General features: G+C 33.3%; 1 pseudogene; it reads right to left on the reverse strand.

Moving 5' to 3' along the window:
• Positions 1–11,547: 11,547 nt before the first annotated feature.
• On the reverse strand, positions 11,548–12,346 carry LOC121472012 (annotated as a pseudogene).
• Positions 12,347–12,604: the final 258 nt, after the last annotated feature.

Raw genomic sequence — 12,604 nt, forward strand, 5'->3', positions numbered from 1 at the left:
TAGGTCAGACAGAAGTAGAAACATAATTTGGATTCTTAACACCAACTAATTCTGTAGTGAGAATGGTGAAATTTAAAATATGGCAACCAATTCAATGAGGGAAACTTACCTAAATTAAAAGAAAAAAACATTTCTCAGACTGTGTGCCAATCAGATGAATTCATATATAACTTACAAGCTGAAAATTTCTTCTTTTCTTGAACAAAATTACCTCTAGTAAACTTTCAGATCAGCTAATACTGAATGTCTACCATCTATTAGGTTCCATACTAAGTTTTGAGGATAAAGAATTAATAAAAGTTACAAGGCCTTCCTTTAAGGATTTTAAATGAAAATATTAGATGAGGAAGACAGGAATACACATAATTATTAGTTCACTCTTACTTTCAGAATGATGGGAGCATGTATACAGTACCCCCAAAAAATATATGAAGAAAGTTATGTTGAAACTACCAGCATGTAAACCACAGTGTGATTCACTAATCCTATAAGTTCCAGGCTTATGAAAACTGTAGGAGATTCATCATAAATCCTAATGTTGTCTTGCTGAGGTGAGAAGAATTGACAACAGATTTCTTTTCTTTATAGGATCAAAACTTTAGGCCAAATGCTTGAGGTGTTAAATATTAAAAAACAGAGAGAGTCAATGGTTAAAGGAGGTTTTTTTTTGGTTTTGTTTTGTTTTATATAGTATGGCTTTCCCATGCATCTGAAATCAAGCTTGATAGTCGATTACCTACTTTATGCCTTGTGCATGGAACGTGTTCCCTTTCAGCTTGACCCCACTTGGGACTCCTGTTTGTGACAGACCTCAGACAATATTCCTGGCTTTCTTGGGTCTATTTTTCATTCCATTGCCCCACTTTATTCATGCCTATGATGTTGCATGTTTTTCTTCTTATGACCTTATACTGTAGATACATTTGGAGGCTATCCCTCATTTGAGTTCTCAAACTTGAGATTGATGATACTCCTTTTATTTTGTCTTGATGGCCTAAGCTCTCACTAAATTTTTTCCAGTAGGTTCATTTCTGTCTACTTTATTATATATCAGTAGTGACATACAGTTTTTCATGCCTTGACTACCTGGCCCAGATTTTGTTCCTTCCTCCTTGAAGCTTCCTATAAAATTTTTTTGAGATTATATTAGGTATATATAATAGTTCTCCTGTATTGTTCAAAATCTGATTTATATTTGGTTATTATATCAAGGTTTTATAAGCATTCAGCAAAGGCTATATTTATTTTTACTCTCACTTATCTGTAGATCCCATCAAACCCACCTCCTTCGTTCTTCTAGTGGCAGTGTGAAGCATGTTGGGTAAGTCTGTGATTAGAAGCTTAACTCGGACATGTTCAGAAAATACTTCTAAGAGTAGTGCAAGTGAGTGGTTTGGTTGAAGATGAAGCCATAGGGTAGGTTCCTTAGTACCAGTGTCTGCTCTCACTGCAATATTTTGTGCTCAGATATTTGACTTTAACTAATGTCATTAAAAATACAAGTATTATTTAGGAGAATGATTCCTTAAGAATTATTTGACAACTTCAGTTATGATTACATACATTAGTAATACTTTATTGACATTTCCATTGACAGCACATGTAGAACACAGGACAAAGATATGGATAGATGGGAGGCTGGGTTAGAGGGAAGTGAGTGGGAGGATTTTTATGATACCACGTATACTAATTACTGAGATTAGGCAATGAGGAGATCTCTGTCCTGAACTTAGATTTGCTTCTGACTATAATTGACAAACCATCGAATCCATGTTTTCTAAATTTTCTTTTGAAAATTAAAGAAATTGGGTTTGATACTTGAAGTGCCTTTGCCACCCTACGCAAATTTTGGCATGGGTATCAGAGCTTCATTCTTTGCCTTAGGTTATTTTTTATTAAAAATAAAAATATTTTTATTGCTTTAATTATTCCACTGAAATGATAGCATTTTATAAATTATAAAATGGAAAAGTAAAATATAGAACATCAAATGTTGTAAATACTTTTGGGGTATGTGGATTACTTGCATTTAAGTATCCTTTTTAATATGGGACATTAGTAAATATAGAGTGCAAAAATACAGAATTGGCAATTGTATACATTAGTGGCATTGAACATCTTGAATTCTTGCATTTCATATTCTATCCATATTCTTCTATTTTTTATTTATTCAACTCTCTCACATTCTGAACTCTCCTGGTTAAAGATTTATAAACCATATATAATAAGGCATAAATATATGATAGAAGTTGAATTTCTTACTCCTCTCAAGAACACATGCATTTCAGCAGGGTCAAAACGGTTTAAGCCAAATAACTGATATCAATTAAATTTCAAGAATCAACCCATGATTAAAAGGTTTCCTTTTCTTTTTTTTTTTTTAAACAACAGAACTTTCCAATGCATCAGAAATCAAGCATTGGCAATTAATTATTACATGCTAAAACAACACATTATTTGTTCTTATATTTCATAAAAATTTATATGTGAATTATCCATAATATAAAATTTGCTTAATATTGTATTTTTCATGTCATAGTTATAAAAACATTTGGAAAAATAGGATAAAACAGAGAATGCATAAAAATTGACGTAAATTGAATTTGACTTTACCTATGCTGTCTAAACCCAAGACATAATAGACAAATAAAAAAATAAAAAAATTATTTTTACTTTAATGCATTTGTATGCTAAAGCAGGGGAAAAGAAACATTAAATCTAGAGAGTTTAGGTATATTATACAATGGAGTTTAGAGTGTTGGACTGCTTTGAGGACTGTGTCATGCCTTCAATTTTCAAAAATGGTATAGAAATATGGGCCTGAGGAAATGTCTTGTGGAAATTAGTGTAAACACTGCCCAGAAAGGCAGAAACTGATGGAGAATAATAGAGCAATGTATACTAACCATTTTTAATTCCTTCATTGTAGATTTATTGGTCTTAGTTTCTACAGATTGAGAGAATTAATTTTATTGTTATTCTGTTAATATTTTTCCTTTTATTTCTAGTATATTATTTATACACAGTATCAGAAGATAACAGTTTGCAAATAGGGTGTTAAAAAGCATAGAGAACTTAATTTAATTTACCTTTGAGATTTAATACCTTGAAAAAAAGAGGCATAGGAGAGAAATTCAAGAACTTCATTTTACAACAAATTGCATGAGGCTGAAAGCTAAGATGTTAGAATATAAATTAATTGATTAATAAATAATCTGGTTGTAAACAAACATGATACTTATCTATGTTCCATCTCCATTAACAATAGATAATTTCTGCTCGAGAACTATGCCTACAAATTAAAAATATAGTATAAGCATTGTTCTGTCTTTCACAAATTTGAATATATGTTGTTCCTCCTATTTAATAGGACACTTCACTTATAAAGCCTGAGCTGTGACTCTGGTGGGCAGTTGAATTAAACTTGCATCTCCAGACAAAATGACCTTCCTATCCATTCATAACTGTAATGCTCAGTATCGTTACTCACTATATATAGAGTGGACTTCTAAGTTAGCTTTCTATAAGGTTGAATTTAACAACATTTGTGTTGGTTTATATGTGACTTTATATATTTCATTAAAAATGCATAATTTGCCATTATCTCATAGTCAAAATCTTAGGCATAGTTCACAAGAGTTAAAACTTAAAATGATGTGTGCAAAGAGCAATGCAAAATAATTTTAAGTTATTTTTCAGATTTAAGCTAAAGCTTTGATCACACTGACTGGTGTTCAGTTGTTATTTTTAAAGCATCACAGGAATTTATTCCATTTGAAAATGAAAGACTTTCTGCTAAAAGTTGAAGCCATTGAAAGTAGCAAAGGCCATCCAGAAAACTGTCCAGAAACTTTACTGCTGGACTGCTACCTTACTTAGGGACTATAAATTTGAAATGATTATAACACAGTGTGAAAACTATTACATTTATAAAACATCAAGCCTGATTCCTTTGTAAAAAGTCTCACTAGTCTGGGATTTAAAATATAAATTATTCAATAGCTAGTTCTTTTTTGTACTTTTTAAGTGATTATGCACTGTAAATATGGGCTGGTTTCAAAATACGAAATCCACAGGGGACTACAGCTTCTAACTAAGATAGAGTGGGATAACACGCTTTACACTTTCACATGAAAATAAAACAACTTTCCTATATATATTTCAGTTATTGGAAACCAGGTAACAGAGGACAGAGACCTCATCCTAATCCCTCCTGCTACCTCTAGTTCTGGTTTTATCCTAAATTTTGAAATGGAAAACTAATTCCACAAACACCTATTTCATCTACCAGTCTTCCGTGGCTGACAGGGTCCCTAAGATATATAAAGGGCACAAGAGTAAGGAATTATGGAGAAAATAACATTATTATTTGAAATAATTCAGACTATTAAGATGAAGATGTCAGGCACAGATTTGGGTGCTGGTTGGGAACTCTGAGCTTTAAACAGATCAAATAGTCAAATGGTTGTTTGGTAGATTTTTCTGCTCTTTTTCCCCATTTGATATCTGTTCTAACTTATTCTTTGTTCTAAATCTATCATCTCTTGCTATTCTCCTTGAAAGTGTCAACAGAAAGCAAAATTTACTTATGGTTTGATAGCAGTATTTTATTTTGTTAACTGTGACTGGGATACCCAAGCAGCAAAACAGTAGAGGTGAATGAAATATTTTTAGTATAGTTGGCCAAAGTTGGAGTGAACTAGTATAGTTGCCTAAGGGAAAGTGTACTTAATAAAGAGCTGTTACAAATTGGAGCTATTTACCATTATTTACAGTTTCATAGATAATAATCAAGGACAAAAAGAATACAATTAATGACATTTTCATCTCTTTTATGGAGGTAAAACTCCTAGAAGATTAAATAAATATATGTTACCCAAAAATAGGATTTGACTTTCAAAACCTTGCCCTACAATTCAAAAATTATTTGATCCTAAAAAAGATAGTGAATGTATTTAGTAGGAGAATCAATAACTTGATAAAATTCAATTTGATTGATAACCTGATTAAATTTAATGGGGAGAGATAAGATCATATGGTCATTTCCAAATGTTAATACAATTCAAATCAATAGTACATTTTAAAAATAAAATTTATCAAATTTTATATTTACCTAAAAATAAAGTTTGATTTAAAGATAAATTTAGGGCAGCCCTGGTGGCGCAGCGGTTTAGCACCACCTGTAGCTCAGGGCCTGATCCTGGAGACCCTGGATGGACTCCCACGTCTGGCTCTCTGTATGATGCCTGCTTCTCCCTCTGCCTGTGTCTCTACCTCTCTCTCTCTCTGTCTATATGAATAAATAAATTAAAAAAATAAAGATAAATTTATTTAAAAATAAAATTTAGAAAGAAATAACATAAGAGTTAGGTGTTTCAAATCCAAACGATTTCAACTAAGAATAGGAAAACTATCTGTGGTTACAAGCAAGGCTTTCTGATGTTATCAGATTTTACATATGAACTTACAAATGTTGTGAAAATCTTACATAACCATAATAAATAAAAGTATCCCATAAGAGTAGAGTTAAAAGCTATATATCTTAAAGAAGATGTTAATGAATGCTTTTAAGGCTATTTTCATAACAGGAACAAGAAAGATACCTATTTGGAATAAATGATACAGATATTAAGAAGAAGGAGAGAAAGAAAGAGACCACAAAATTACTACTTTTATTTATTGGGTTTTTTTTTTTTTTTTTTTTTTGGCTATTTGCTTACATAGTAGGAAATGTGTATAGATTATTAGGGTAATTATGTTGGAGAAAACCGAGAAATATCAGATACTGAAGACAGGAATGTAACATTGCCCTTAGTAATCTCTTAGGTAAAATAGACATTGGACAATATACTAGAAGATTGAATATTCATAGATATTGACATTGTTTTAAAAAGAAAAGGGAAAAGGAAACAAGATTAAGAGTTCAGTCCTTGGCAGTACCTGTGAATAAGCTATTAAAATTAGTTACTTTTAAGTTATGTAAAAGAAAAGTTAATCTCTGGCTTTATTAAGAACATTTCTCTGAAAGATGTATTTCTCTTTTTAAAAATATTTTTAATGTGGCTAATATCCCCATAACTGTAAATCAAAACATGGTTTCTTGGTCTCTGCTGCTGTAAACTCACTTTATCAAAATAAAAATGGTTAAGTGCAAGTTTAATATGAGCCAAGATAGTATGACTTAAAAGTTCCATAACAAATGTCCAGCAGCTCAATTATAGCGCAGCAAAGAATCAATTAGAGGAACAAAGATAACAAAAGAAAAACTTCATGGATTACAACTTCATTAGAGCCAGGTGCTAGGGGATTTCACTTTTGGTTAGGACATGAAAAGATATGCACAGCCTTCACTCCTGTAGTAACCCAAAGGGAAACCTAGGTAAAATAGAAAATCATACTTTTCCGTAAGACTCATGAAGAGCAGTGGATACAAGAAAAGTCTTGATGAACTGATTCCCAGAAAGAGGACCAATTTATATGTGAGTAGTGAGCCCCAGAGCAGTCCTGGGGAAACTGCTGGCTCTGGTTCAGGAAGCAGTAGGAGGAAGTCTGGCAAAAAAAAAAAAAAAATACAAGAAATACACCCCTGGGGTGAGGCCAGGTAAGCTATTGCTTAAAATAGGAGCAAGCAGGAATGATGATAGTCTTGAATACAGTTAAAATGAGAGAACAATTTGCTTTGTCCAACAATTGTCTCTACTAAAGTCCAACACCACTACCAGTTTTGCTGAGAAAAGTACAAGGAAGGTCGGGCTGAAAAGCAAGAGAACAAAGCAAAACACAACAAATCAATCAATCAGTCTAATGTCAAGCACTTTAATTTTGGAGCCCCCTAGGAGAGAAACAACAAACCAGGACAGAATGTGTTTAAAGAAATGGTAGTTAGACGGTTTCTAAATTTCATAAGAGACAGTAATCCACAAATTTAAGATATTCAGCAAATTCCAAACAGGGTAATGCAAGAAAATCACACTAAGGCACATCATAGTAATGCTACTGAAAATCCATGATAAATTCCAAAGGCATCCGCATTATGTGCAGAGAAACAAAGTTAAATATGGTGGCTGAGTTCCCATTGCGAACAAAGCATACGAGAACGTATGGAATGATAGCTTTAAAGTTGTTTAGAAAAAACAAAACCAGTCAATAAAACTCCTCCAAAAAACAAACAAAACAAAAAAGGCAAATATAAATATAGGTTTATATGCAGTAGAAATAACCTTTTAAAGTAAAGGTTAAATTTTTTTCAGAGAAAGAAAAGCCAATAGAACTTGTGGTGGTCAAAAGTCCTGCTCCCAGGACATCTGGATGACTCAGTTAAGCATCTGCCTTCCACTTAGGTCATGATCCAGGGTCCTGAGATGGAGCCCCCATTCGGGCTCCCTGCTCAGCAGGGAGTCTACTTCTCCTTCTCCCTCTGTGCCCTCCACCCCGTTCATGCATATTATCTCTCTCTCTGAAATAAATAGTCTTAAAAAAAAGAGAGAAATGCTAAAGGCCAGTCTTCAATCTTAAAAAAAAAAAAAAAGGTAAATCTACAGGAAGCACTGAAGAGCACTGTAAATGGTAAGCACATATAAAATAACTTTTCTTAACTAATTTCTTTAAAATATAAATTGTATCTGTAAAGCACAACAGTAACATTTGTTGTGTGATTTATATCACAAATAGTGATAAATGCATCATTAGGATAGCATAGAAGATAGCAGAGTAACATGGAATATTACTTTTGTAAGCATCTTGCATTATACCTAAACTGAAATATTTTTACATTTTAATTCCAGTATAGTTAATATACAGTGTTATATTAGTTTCAGGTGTACAGTATAGTGATTCAGCAATTCTATATGTTACTCAGTGCTCATCACGATAAGTGTACTTTTAATCCCCATCACCTGTTTCACCCATCCCCCTACTCACCTCCCCTCTGGTAACCATGTTTTCACTCTGTAGTTGGAGGTCTCTCCATACTTTTCTGGCTTGTCTTTTTTTCCTTCCTTCATGTGTTTTGTTTTGTAAATTCCTCATATGAGTAAAATAATAAGGTATTTGTCTTTCTCCACTGACTTATTTCACTTTACATTTTACTCACTGGCTCCATCCATGTTGTTGCAAATGGCAAGATTTCATTCTTTTTTATGGTTGAGTAATATTCCATTGTTTATGTCATTTCTTCCTTAGCCATTCATCTACCAGTAGATAGTTCCATAATTCGGCTATTGTAAATAATGCTGCAGTAGTCAAAGGAGTGCATATGTCCTTTCAAATTAGTATTTTCATATTCTTTGGGTAAATAACCAGTAATGGAATTGTTGGATCATATGATAATTCTATTTTTAATTTTTTGAGGAGCCTCCATGCTGTTTTCTGTAGTGGCTGCACCAGTTTGCTTTCCCACCGACATTGCATGAGAATTCCTTTTCCTCCACATCCTTGTGAATATTTTTTTCTTGTGTTTTTTATTTTAGCCATTCTGACAAGTGTGAGGTGATATCTCATTGTGGTTTTGATTTGCATTTCCCTGATGATGAGAATGTTGAACATCTCTTCCTATGTCTGCTGGCCATTTGTATGTCTTCTTGGAGAAATATCTATTCAAGTCTTCTGCCTGTGTTTTAATTCGGTATTTGGGGTCTTTGTGCCTTGAGTTGCCTAAGTTCTTTAACTATTTTGGATACAAACCTTTACAAATATGTCATTTGCAAATATCTTCTCTCATTCAATAAGCTGTTTAAGTTTTGTTCATTGTTTTCTTTGCTATTCAGAAGCTTTTCATTTTGATGTAGTCCCAATAGTTTGTTTTTGTTTCTCTTCCTTCAAATGTTTCTATGCCTGATGTCAGAGAAATTATGGCTTATGCTCTCTTCTTGGATTTTTGTAGTTTCAAGCCTTCCATTTAGGTATTTAATACATTTTGAATTTATTTTTGTGTATGGTTTAGGAAAGCGGTCCAGTTTTTCTTTTGCATGCTGTCCAGTTTTCCCAATACCACTTTTTAAAGAGACAGCCCAGGTAAGTGTGGGTTTATTTCCAGACTCTTTATTCTGTTTCGTAGATCTAGATGTCTGTTTTTGTGCTAGTACTATACTGTTTTGATTACTGCAGCTTTGTAGCATATCTTGAGATCTGGGATTCTGATACCTCCAGTGTTGTTGTTCTTTTTCAAGATTGCTTTGTCTATTCATAGTTCTTTGTAGCTCCAAACAAGTTTTAGGATTTTTGTTCTAGTTCTATGAAAAATGTTACTGGCATTTTGATAGGGATTGCATTCAAACTATAGATTGCTTTGGGTAGTACGAACATTTTAAAAATATTTGTTCTTCCAGTCCATGTACATGATATATCTTTCTATTTGTTTTTGTTGTCCTCAATTTCTTTCATCTGTTTTATATTTTCAGGGTACAGGTTTTTCACCTTCTTGATTAAGTTTATTTCTAGTTATTTTATTATTTTTGGTTCAGTTGTAAGTGGGATTTTTTCTTCCTTTCTCTTGCTGCTATTTCACTATTAGTGTATAGAAAAGCAACAGGTTTCTGCATATTGATTTTGTATCCTGTGACATTATGGAATTCATTAATCAGTTCTAGTATATATTTGGTGCAGTCTTTAGGGTTTTCTCTGAATATCATGTTATCTGCATATAGTGAATGTTTACTTCTTTCTTACCAATTTGGATGCCCTTTGTGTCTTTTTCTGGCTTAATTGCTATCGCTAGGACTTCCAGTACTTTATTGAATAAAAATGGTGAGAATAGGGATGCCTGGGTGGCTATGTGGTTGAGTGTCTACCTTCAGCTCAGGGCATGCTCCTGGAGTCCTAGGATGGAGTACCGCATTGGGCTCCCTGCATGGAGCCTGCTTCTCCCTCTGTCTGTGTCTCTGCTTCTCTGTGTGTGTGTGTGTCTTTCATGAATAAATAAATAAAATCTTTTTAAAAATGATGAAAGTGGACATCATTGTATTGTTCCTGATCTGAGGGGTAAAGTTCTCAATTTTTCACCATTGTGTATGATGTTAACTGTGGGTTTTTCATATATGGCCTTTATTATGTTGAGGTATATACTTTCTAAATCTGCCTTTGCAGATGGTTTTTATCATAAATGGATGTTGTGCTTTGTCAAAGGCTTTTTCTGCATCTATTAAAATAATCAAATGGCTTCAATCCTTTCTCTTGTTGAGATGATGTATCACACTTGCAGATTCATTGATTTGCAAGTATTGAACCAACCTGGCAACCTAGGAATACATCCCCCTTGATTGTGGTGAATGGTTTTTTTACAATGTGTTATTGGATTTGGTGCTAATATTTTGTTGAATATTTTTGCATCTATGTACATTAGAGATATTAACCTGTAGTTTTCTTTCTTTCTTTTTCTTTCTTTCTTTCTTTCTTTCTTTCTTTCTTTCTTTCTTTCTTTCTTTCTTTCTTCTTCTTTCTTTCTTTCTTTCTTTCTCTTTCTTTCATTCATTCATTCATTCATTCATTCATTCATTCATTCTTTGTAGTGTCTGGTTTCGGTATCAGGGCAATGTTAGCCTCATCAAATGAATTTGAAAGTTTCCCTCTTCTATTTTTTAGAATAGTTTGAGAAAAATAGGTATTAATACTTCTTTAAATGTTTGGTAGAATTCATCTGTGAAAGCTGTCTGGTCCTGAACTTTTGTTTTTTATGAGTTTTATTACTGATTCAATTTCATTGCTGGTAATTGGTCTGTTCAAATTTTCTATTTCTTCCTGATTCAGTTTTCAGAGGTAATATGTTTCTAGAAAGTTTTCTGTTCCTTCCAGGTTGTCTAATTTGTTGGCATGTAATTTTTCATATTCTCTTATAATTCTTTGTGTTTCTGTGGTTTGGTTATTATTTCTCCTCTTTCATTTCTGATTTTATTTATTTGTGTCCTTTCTTTTTTTCTCTTTCTTGATTTTCTTTCTTTTTTTAAATGACCCTTGCTAAAGGTCCATCAATATGTTGATCTTTTCAAAGAATCGGTTCAGCTCTGGATTTCAGTGATCTATTTTATTCTTGTTTTGTTTTTTGTTTTTTCATTTCTGTGTTGTTTATTTCTGCTCTAATCGTTATTATTTCCTTTCTCTTACTGGTTTTAGGTTTTGTTCATTCTTTTTCTAGCTTCTTTAGGTGTAAGTTTAAGTTGTTTATTTGCAGTTTTTCTTGGTTTTTGAATTATGCCTGCATTGCTATAAACTTCCTTCTTAGAAAGTTTTTGCTGAATCTCAAAGATTTTGGACCATTGTGTTTTCATTTTCATCTCTCCATGTACTTTTTGATTTCCTCTTTGATTTCTTTTTTTTTTTTTGCTTCATTTATAATTTATTAGCTCTTCCAGTGTTTCACAGTGATACAGGGGTTTCAATGATTAACACCAATGGGACAAAAGGTGGACCTACACAAATGTCTTGACTGAATCAGACTATTATTGATAGAATTTTTTGGCCTATCATAAGTAGTATTAGGCAATCTTCTATCCAGGCACTCTCCTAGCTCACAGGGGAGATGTAAATGTCCTTAAAGCTGAACAATAGAGCCCGTGGTTTGATGATTACACTATCTCATACTGGTTATTTGTTATGGCGCGAGAGAGGCAGTAGGCTAGAAAGATTCCAACCAGCTGAAAACAAGCAACTCCAAAAGAAATTCCCGCAACCACTCCCATTTCTGACTCTATAATGGTCATCACCTTTATAAAACAACCTTCATTGTTTACTTTATCTGCATCTCTCTGTGGAGAACAATTTTCAAGTTTACAGCAACTCTTGGGAAATCCTTTTTCTGAGTAATAGTATCCCTCCAATCTCTATGGTCAGTGACCCACAACAATGTAACGTATTTTTAGTCTTGTCTACTGCATCGCTTCTATAATCTCCCATAGAGTTATACTGCTTTAAAATTTTCTCATAATTATTCTTAAAGATTCTTTTTTTTTTATTCTTAAATATTCTTAATCTCATGTATGAAAACAAATTCTATGGTGGCTGCGACCAATTCAACCAGAAAAATGAGAGTCAGAAACATTGCATAAAGTTTTAGCATCCATGCAGAAGCTCGGCAGGTAGCAAAACAGCCAAAGGTGCCCAAAAGAATGATGACAGTGCCAGTGCCAATGAGCATGAAGGGGACATTGGTGGCCTTCTCATTTAAAAGGGAAAAATAATTCTCCAGGCTCACCTTGCCCCAAATGCCAGTGGCAAGAAGGATTACACCAGTGATCCAGAAGATGAAAGTGTAGATCAAGAGGACGCTCTTGAAACAAGTAATGACTGGTTTGGTCTGCAGTCTCTGAGACGGGGACGCCATGACTAGCCCACGACCCTGCACCACCGGACCAGGCGCCTCCTCTTTGATTTCTTAATTGGCCTATTCATTGTTTAGTAGCATGTTGTTTAACCTTCGTATATTTGTGATTTTCCCAGTTGTTTGCTTTGTGGTTGATTTCTAGCTTGATAGAATTGTGGTTGGAAAGATGCATGGTATGATTTAAATCATTTTAATTTGTTGAGAGTCTTTTGTGGCCTATAGGTGATCTGTCTGGAGAATGTTTCATGTGCACTTGAAAAGAATGTGTATTCTCTTGTTTTAGAATGGAAT

This window comes from Vulpes lagopus, chromosome 11 (assembly GCF_018345385.1).
Source record: "Vulpes lagopus strain Blue_001 chromosome 11, ASM1834538v1, whole genome shotgun sequence".
NCBI classification, from domain to species: domain Eukaryota; kingdom Metazoa; phylum Chordata; class Mammalia; order Carnivora; family Canidae; genus Vulpes; species Vulpes lagopus.